This window comes from Lutjanus erythropterus, chromosome 13 (assembly GCF_056507025.1).
Source record: "Lutjanus erythropterus isolate fLutEry1 chromosome 13, fLutEry1.hap2, whole genome shotgun sequence".
Lineage (NCBI taxonomy): Eukaryota > Metazoa > Chordata > Actinopteri > Lutjaniformes > Lutjanidae > Lutjanus > Lutjanus erythropterus.
In genome coordinates this window covers 40,166,314-40,175,849 of record NC_139329.1, presented here as the reverse complement: position 1 = coordinate 40,175,849, position 9,536 = coordinate 40,166,314, and the positions used below count along the sequence as shown (strand labels likewise).

Below are 9,536 nucleotides of genomic sequence, written 5' to 3'. Positions count from 1 at the left end.
ATGTGCGTATTGTCCCTGCAGTGGGGCTCAATGAAGACGAGGACAGCAGAAGAAGAACAGGTGAATTAGGCGTTCGGCTCGATCAATAAGTGTCACCACAGAGGAGAGGACGATCAGTTATCTGTGCCCTGTGGACACGAGACATCTTCGTCCTGAACTTAATGAACTCCTCACAGAGCTGCAGCACCATGTCTCACACACCGAGGACAAGCTGAGGACACTGCCGGTGTCACACTGCACCAGCAGGGGGAGACACAGACTGCAGTCAAAGCGTGTGGACAGTTAGACACACGTCACTATGGTTTATTTATTCAGAAAAGACAGATCAGAGTGATTAAATATATGGTTACCATGGTAAGCACACACACACACACACACACACACACACACACACACACACACACACACACACACACACACACACAGGCCAACAGTGAGGTTTAAAGTGTGGTCCTTCTCTGCTGCTGCCTGTCTGAACCTGCAGACGAAACTCAGGGATCGTAAACACTGAGGTGTCCTGTTACACACACACACACACACACACACACACACACACACACACACAGATGATCATGACTCTACAGAACTCAGAGTGTTCCTCACTGTAAAAGAACCACTGAACAAGAACAAAGAACCATATAGTTAAAGGGACAGTTCAGATTATTTGAAGTGGTCATATCACTTTAACTGTATGTTATATTTATAATATTTTCATCTCTTTACTTTTCTGTCAGACAGGAAACCATCGTTATATAAGACAGACATCACTCTCTACAAACCAACCATCAGTGATTTGATCTGACAGAACACAGCAGTTGTTGATGTTCTGCCTCCATCTTTCAGGACTCACTCCAACGTGTCATCATTAGTTTTTGTGGTTAATCTGACTGTGGATCTAAATCCTCTTATAGAAGTGAGTCTCACTCCGTTTATGATTTTATCATCAGAACAGAGAACACTTGTCCACACTTCACTGGTAATGGATGACGTCCAGTCAGTAATTAATCCACTTATTTATTTATGTACACATATGTAGGTGTTGGATGTGTTGATATATAGACATGTATATATGTGTGTGTGTGTGTGTGTGTGTGTGTGTGTGTGTGTGTGTGTGTGTGTGTGTGTGTGTGTGTGAATATCTATGACTTCCTCTATGACCCACACTTTTGGATGTTTTTATATTTATAACTCTTTGTATTTTATGAATTATTTACTGATGATGTGAGAAATTCTTACAGCACTTTTATAAAGCAGCACTTTGATAATTCTATTTTATTTTTGAATCTTGCTGATTGCTTTACTTTGTACAAATAAATAAAATGAAATATCCTGGATGGTTTTTGTTGTCTTCATGTGTCCAGGTTGGACCCATACAGCCAGAGGTGGGGTTCAGACTCAGGTCCCCCACATGGACAAACTGTCCCAGCAGGTAGCAGACAGTCCTGAGACACCTGCTGCCCGCCCGCCTGCTCTCCTCCCCGGTTCTCTGCAGCTCCGTGAGCCGCTGAGAGCTGCCTGCAGCGGGGGGAGGAGGTGACGGAGGTCCCCGGGGAGGAGAGGAGGAGGAGAGGAGGAGAGGAGCCGGTAAACAGCAAGAAATAGAAACACACACACACACACACACACACACACACACACACACACACACACGGCTGCTGCTAAGATCAGTCAAGTCCTCCACAATAAGAGTTGATGTTTCCGGTCCCTTCTAAATAAAAGTCTTCTTTTTCATATCTATTATTAACTATCCACTTGATTTCTTTCACACAGATAATTATTTTCTGTAGTCTAATTCTGTATATATTGTGCTTAGCTTTGTAAGACCGCCTCTCTAATCTCTTTAATTGCTTATTTTTAAATTTGATTGATTTAAATCAGACAGTTCTGTATCTGTCCTCTTCATGGTTTTTTTTTAAACTGTCTCTGTGCTGCTGGAACATGTGAAGATCTTCACTGACTGATTTCAGTTTTAAAATGTTTGCACTTGTTGTTATCATGGATATGTTATTTTTTTTTAACCATGATTGTTTTATATTTAATAATGTGGATAAAATAATAATAAACTTTATGTATCTAACATATTTCACACAAGAATGCAGCCTAAAGTATTTACAAGAAAGAAATTATATGCACATACAATAAAATTAACAAGAAAACAGGAAATTAATGCCATAATTACTGTAATGAGATGAAGAATAAAACCCACATGTAAAAATGAAATGAGAACAAAGAAGAATGCATCTTCACGTGTATAAAATCCACTCGACAGAACTCGTTAAATCAAGATAAAATAAAATTAAAAGGATAAAGATGATTGAAAATCGAACCTGTTGAGATAATAATAATGATAATTAAAGTTAAAAACAGAGTATGTGTGCAGTGCAGTCTCAGGCCTGTTTTTATAAATTAAAACATCAACACAACAAATGTCATCACATCACATCAACTGTGCAACAACAGAGAGAGCAGACCTGTGCAGGTGAGAAAATATAATAAATAATCTCTAACATGGTTTTCTTTTCCTTTTCTTTATTTTTTCTGTAAAATAGTACCATCATTTTAAGATGGTAAACTGAATCGCGAACCTTTATTGTGAAGGTGAAGACGCTAACATCCGGTTTCTTCCTCTTCTCCTTCATAAACTTGACGCCATCTTGTCCACTGCCCGCCTCGCCCTCCCGCCCCTCCGTCCACCGGACTCTTCTTCTTCTTCTTCGGCTCTGTGAGCGCAAGTTTTGGGCGTTTTCCCTCCGGTTCATCGCACTGAACGGACACTTTACCGAGAGAGACGGCAGGTTGACGGTTTCTGTCTCCGCTTTGTGGCCGTTATTTCCTCTTCTTCTCCTGGGTGAGCGGAGGTGAACAGACCCCGGGAGGAGCAGAGACTTTCCGGCGGACCGGTGAACCATGCGGGTTCCCCCGACACAGGTGAGTGAACCCGGGGACCGAGCTGCGGGTCGAACCGGCGGGTTTCTGCTGTCCGTTTAATTTAAATTCACTTTATTTCTGTGAGTTAACGAGTCGGTGTCTCCGCTGCTTTCTGCTCTCACGGTTAACGGTTACATTTACATCCTCCGGTTTACTGACGTTATTTAAAACAGTCCAGAGGTTTTTAACGGAAACACGAAGTGAATTTAACGGTGATTTTTCTTTTTCATGTTAAATCATATTATTATCTGATGATGGGGCAGTCAAACTTTATTTTATTCATCAAACTGAGGTTTCACACACAACATTCAAGTGATTCCGGTTTGATTTTGTTTAGTTTATCAGAATAATTCAGTTTTATATTGCTGTTATTTTAAAGGGTCGACCAATACGTTATTTTTCAGGGCCGATACTGATTATTAGTCATCAAGGAAACCAAGACCTGATAAAAAAAAGAACATCCTGATGAAAAATTCAGAAAAACTCAAATTCCAACACAAAACTTTGTTGAAATATCTTTGAAGACACGTGGAATTAAAATGGAACTTTTTCAACATTATCTTCAAACCATGGAGCAAAGTAACTAAGTACATTTACTGAAGTACAAGTTTGAGGTACATGTACTTTACTTGTGTATTTCTATTTCCTGCTACTTTATAACACAGCAGAAAACAGAGTTCATCTCAGAGGCAAATATTGTACTTTGTTACTCCGTTACATTTGTTTGATAACTTTAGTTACTAGTTACTTTGCAGATTCAGATTAACAGTATAAAATGTAATCAAAAATGAATCACACTGTTTATTGGTCCCCCTCTTGGGAAATGCTGCTGGGTTATAAAATAATAAAATAAAACACATCATTATTAAAATGATTATAAGTTTAGCACATTTACCAGCTGCAACACATTAACGCATCATTAATTATACTTCGAGAATAATATATAAATTATTATTATTAGATGTAGTTTTTAAATTTCCTCTTGTTTATATGCTCTTACATTATTCTGTAGGGGTTTAATAGTATATTGAATATCTCCATCAGCCTCATGCTGGACCATGATGTGATATGAAATGATTCATCATTTTATTTTATTTTATTTTTATAAAAACACCGTTACTGACGGCTGCATTGGTCACTTCCTCCAGGAAGTTAACAGTTAACTCAGATTCAACCAATCCCCATGAATTTTGCATGATCTTGTATTATTGTCTAATTAACACAGTTTTTTGGCGTTTGATCTTCCTGTAGTTCCACCAATCACAGCAGTCCCTCACATAAACATGGTGTGTGTTTCAATGAACCAACTCAATGATTTTTGTGCTTTTTTGAGTTTGAGCTGGAATATTTTTGTAATCTCAAACCTTTTTGGTAAAGTTACTCAGAACTGATCAGACATTTTATGCCACAATCCCTACAAAATCCTAAAAAGATCTGATTTCATGGCAGCTTTTCTAAAAAATTGTGATTCATGCTGCAGCTGTTTTTTTTTTTTACAGTGCAGCTTTTCTTTTATCTTTTTGAGCTCAAACTCAAAACATCACAGAATCCTACAGCAGAGTTGATAAAAATCTGTAGCAGTGACAAACCAAACAAACTGACAGTAGAACTTGTGGAGAGGAACAGCGATTGGTCAAGTTTGCAGAAAAGTTGTGGAGAAAATGGCGACCCAGTGTTTGGAAGTGACTGGATTAGACAGCAGAATTATTAGTTGTCTCTCAGTGTTTGTGTGTTTCTCTGCTGGAAACTGAATGTTCACATACTGAAAATCTTTATTCATGTTGGAAAGTGAAGCTGGTTTACAGGAGGAGGGTGGAGCAGGTCGGTCTGTCGGTGCTCTTATTGTGTTGGATGGATAAACAGGAAGTGGAGGAAGGACAGAGGTCGCGTCACAGTTTGTCTCTCAGTCTGAACTCAGCTGCTTCTGTTTATATGAGCTGGATGTAGCAGCTCCACCCGTCTGCTCGTCAGCCAACCACCTGTCTGCTGCTAAAGCAGTTATTCCTGATTCACCTGAGCAGCTGAGCTCGTGGAGGAGGAGGAGGATGATGATGATGAGGAGGAGGAGGAGGAGGAGGAGCAGCAGCAGGAGGATCTGTCTGCTGGCTGCTCTCCTCTGTCAGAGAGGAGGTGAACGAGCTGCTCTGTGATCGTACTGAATTATTTCTCCTCTCTGCTAAAAATAACCAACTGTCCTGAGCAACACACACACACACACACACACACACACACACACACACACACACACACACACACACACACACTCACTCACTCACTCACTCACTCACTCACTCACTCACTCACACACACACACACACACACACACACACACACACACACACACACACTCACACACACACTCTCACACACACACACACACACACACACACACACACACACACACACTCACACACTCTCACACACACACACACACACACACACACACACACACACTGTAGCTCTGTACTTGTGAGGACCTTCAGTAACTTCTGAATCTCTTAACTTTAAACATTTATTTATTTTAAGTTGAAAGAATCCAGTTATTATAAAATCTGTATGTTCAAATAAACAGACTTTGACCTACATGTTCTGACGTACACATGAAATAAGGGACAGGGGGACAAAAGTTGAGGGCGTCATCTTGGACTTGGACCAACATTTCATGACATTTCCTGAACAAAATAACTAATTGATTAATCTAGAGAGTAATCAACAATGAAATGTATAATTATAATAGTTGCAGCCCTGAAACTTGTGTAATTAAGGTACTTATTTTAATGTTTTGCTGATCCTAAACAAAGTGACTGTTTGACAGCGTTTCATTGGTCTGAAGACTCTGAGGCTCTCAGCTGTCATGTTTCTGTCGTTTTGGGAGTCCTGTCCTGGAGTTTAGGTTTTAACATGTGATGTTTTTAAGCTAAGGGTGGGGGGGGGGGGGGGGTCTTCATCTTTGTTAGCTCATCATAGAGGGGTTGGGAGGGGTTCTCCAGAATCTAGCCTCCTCCTCATCCTCCAGACCGTCTTCACCAGTTTGACCAGTCGTTTGGCTTCTCTAGACATTAACATGGTGATATATGTCTCAGTCGTATATGACAGGTCATCATCATAAATCATCATCTGACATCCTGTTTTTTAAAGGCAGTATTACAGTAATGTGGCGCCATTTTCTGAACTTACAGACTGTTCTGACCGTTCTGTTATTTGTCTTTAGTCATTATATCCACATTATAGATGATTATTGATTATTGGGATGTTTGTTTTGTCTGGCCAAGTCATTTTTTTCATTTGATTAAGAAAACTTCAACTTAAAATGAGGGGAAAAGGGAGAAAAATGAGAATAAAGTTGATTAATCACTTATCATTTTCAACTATCAGTTCAGGAAAATGCACAAACTTTGCAGCTCCAGTTTTAATATTTAGTGAAAGCACTGATAGTCAGACCTACAGTATTTCTGCCACATTGATATTCTGATGAAAGACTATTGCCAATTTTCATTGTTGATTATCTCGATGAATTAATCCTGTCACAAACGGATCTAAAGGTCCATGTGTTTGGACGTGTGTTTCCTGTAACAATTATTTTCATTTTAAACTGATCCGTCCATCATCTGTGTTTCTCAAAGCCCATGATGATGAAAATATTCATGTCTAAGAAGCAAAAATATGACAGTTTTTACTTTTTTAATCTTAAAAAATGACTCAAACCGATGAATCGCTTATCAGAATAGTTGGTTCTTAAATTATGAATTGATTATTTGATGAATTAATTTATCGCCTCAGCTGCTTCCACTGTTTGGAGCCACAACATGATCAATAATTATCGATACTGACCGATATGTAACTTATCATGATAGTTTTTCCAGCCTCGCTCACTCTCCAAAATAAAAGCAGCCAGCAGATTATTGTAGTTTCCTTTGATATGTGGTGAAGATGTTTGTGTATCTTCGTGTGTCAGAGATGAAGCAGCGTGTCATTGAACGCAGCTGTGACCTGCTCTGCACTGACCATCAGTATTAGGATTTAATTATCATAAGAACCTTTAATGTGAACACGGCCTGTTTCTCTGCACACACACTAATGAGACACACACACTCACACATCCTGTCAATAATCTACAAAGAGCACGTCTTAACATTAATAAAACATTAAAGACGCAGAGGAGGATGTGTTTCCTCCCGTCGTCTGTCAGCGACCTTTTCTGTCCCGTCCGTCTCTCCTCGCTCCCGTTACAGATGGACGTCCTCTGTCTCAAAGAAACAGGACTCCAGAGACCAACAGGCGTCTTTCCTGTGAGGATAATGGAGGCGGAGTGTCCAACACAGAGCAACACTCAGTCTGCTAATGATTATCTTCATTATCGATCCATCCATCCATTATTTTCTCCATTAATCGATTAATTCATCCTGTCACAAGCTTGTCAGTTGAAAAAAAAGGTCCAAACGTGAAAACAGACCTACACCCTCCACCTGTTTTATGTTTGGACCTATTTCAATCAATTCAATCAGATCAATTTGGCAGTATTTATTTAATTTAAGTCGGTGTTGTGGGATCTTCTGTCTCTGCTTCAGAAGATCGTTTAGAAACGGCGTCTTTAAAAAGGAAGTCATGACGTCAGAAGACATTAAAACGTGACTTTATGAACAGCTGATGTGGGCTGAATAAGTCCTCACTGTTCTGAGGGGAAAATACAGGACAGACAAAAAAAACCACTCAACTAAAAGACGCCTCCAACAAATGTGCTGTGAAAACACCCGAGTCATTTTTCTACCTGTGTGGACTCGTGATGACTCAGCACTCAAGGGCACAAACTGAAGGTGCTGCAGAGAGACTCCTTTACAACACAACGTGCAGCAAATACAAAACTGCTCCCGACGCTCTCGCCGTCCTCCGTGGTCCTGCTGCAGCCACAGGAAGGAACGATTATCGTCTGTATTGATTATCCTGCAGGCTGTTTCCTCCAATATCTCATTAATTATTTAAAAATGACAGAAAAGAGAGTTAAAGCTCACTGTTACGTCTTCAAGCCCAACTCGACTCTTTCACATCGATTGTTTTGTTGGTCCAACAGTCCACAGATAAATGGACAGACATAAATCCACACATATTCACTTTACTGTGATTTATGACCAGAGAACACAGAATGTTCTGCTGATCAGCTCGTCGATCAATCATCTCAATTATGTCTTATGTCGTCCTCTGCTGTCTTTGATTGACAGTCGATCAATTCAGTCTATTGATCTTTCAACTGACGAGACACTCAAACACATAATTAAAGCAAATCTCAGACCTGCACAACTTCATTTAATTTAAATTAATTTAAATTAATTTGAGGTGTTGATCTGATGCCTTGTCATAAATGTAACCTAATTTATCAGTTTTCAGACATTTCACTGATAAATTCACTGATTAATTGTGGAAATAGTTTGCAGAATAATTGAATATGAAAGTAATCGTTATTAGCAGCCATGATTTATTATATAACCTTTATTTAAACTTAGAAAACGATGATGTTGAGCAGACAAGACGATACAATATTAAAACAAAAGATAAAATAAGAAAAGATAAATGGTGAAGGAAGCAATGAAAACTTTGTGCTGATTGATTAATAGTTAATCAGTTATCTGTGTCAACTTTATAATTATTCCTCCATCATGTCTCATGTAGTCCTCTTGACTGACAGTCTGTCAATAAGGTCTATTGATCTTTTAATTGCAGAGATGCTCTAACACCTAATTAGAGCTCATTTAAGACCTGCAGATCTTCCTATAAAGACTGTGGCAGTATGAATGATCAGTCACCTGATCCTCTACAATAAAACCATGAAAGAAAATAATCAAATCTTCATTTTTCAACATCCCAAAACAGGAACTGTTAAAGCGTTTTTGTTCAGAAACTTACATGTGGAGGACACGGACATACGTCCATACATTTTCAACCTTTGATCATTGTCAAACATCAATCAACAGATTGATCGATGAGGTTCAAACGTGGATGTTGCTCCAAATGCTGCACATGAGACATTTAAGTCCGTCATCTTGGTCTTTGGGACACACTAGTCAACATTTTTCATTTGGACAAAACAACTAATCAATTAATGAATAAAATAATGGACGGATTAATAAATAATCATTAGTTGCAGTCGTTGTGTGTTCAGTAAATAGTTGAGTGTTTCTGGAACAATAATCAGAGTGATGGGACGTGTGTGATCCTGCTGGAGGATCAGCTTTCACTGAGTCAAACAGATCTCCTGTTGACCTTTGACCTGTCAGAGTCTCAGCCGACCGGACGACTCTTTGATCAGCTGAGCGTCCCGCTGCGGCGCGGCGCAGTGAGGAGGGGAGAGGTGCTGGATTAACATGACAGATGGAGAACTCACTCACAGATCAATATGTGTGTGTGTGTGTGTGTGAGTGTGTGTGTGTGTGTGTGCAGCCCTGTCCGTTGTTGTCTGATAACCTGCAGATAAACACACAGCAGGACCACATCCATCACACACACTCACACACACACAGCATCCACGAACACTCCCTCTCCTCTCCTCTCCTCTCCTCTCCTCTCCTCTCCTCTCCTCTCCTCTCCTCTCCTCTCCTCTCCTCTCCTCTCCTCTC

At 39.7% G+C, this 9,536-nt stretch overlaps 1 protein-coding gene across 1 annotated transcript in view; it reads left to right on the top strand.

The window, feature by feature from the left end:
• Positions 1–2,705: 2,705 nt before the first annotated feature.
• LOC146317181 (carbohydrate sulfotransferase 8) overlaps positions 2,706–9,536 on the top strand; it is a 34,405-nt gene continuing 27,574 nt past the window's right edge. The window contains exon 1 of the mRNA XM_084734492.1: positions 2,706–2,928. The gene's annotated coding sequence lies outside the window, so the exon portion shown is untranslated. The remainder of the gene's footprint in view (positions 2,929–9,536) is intronic.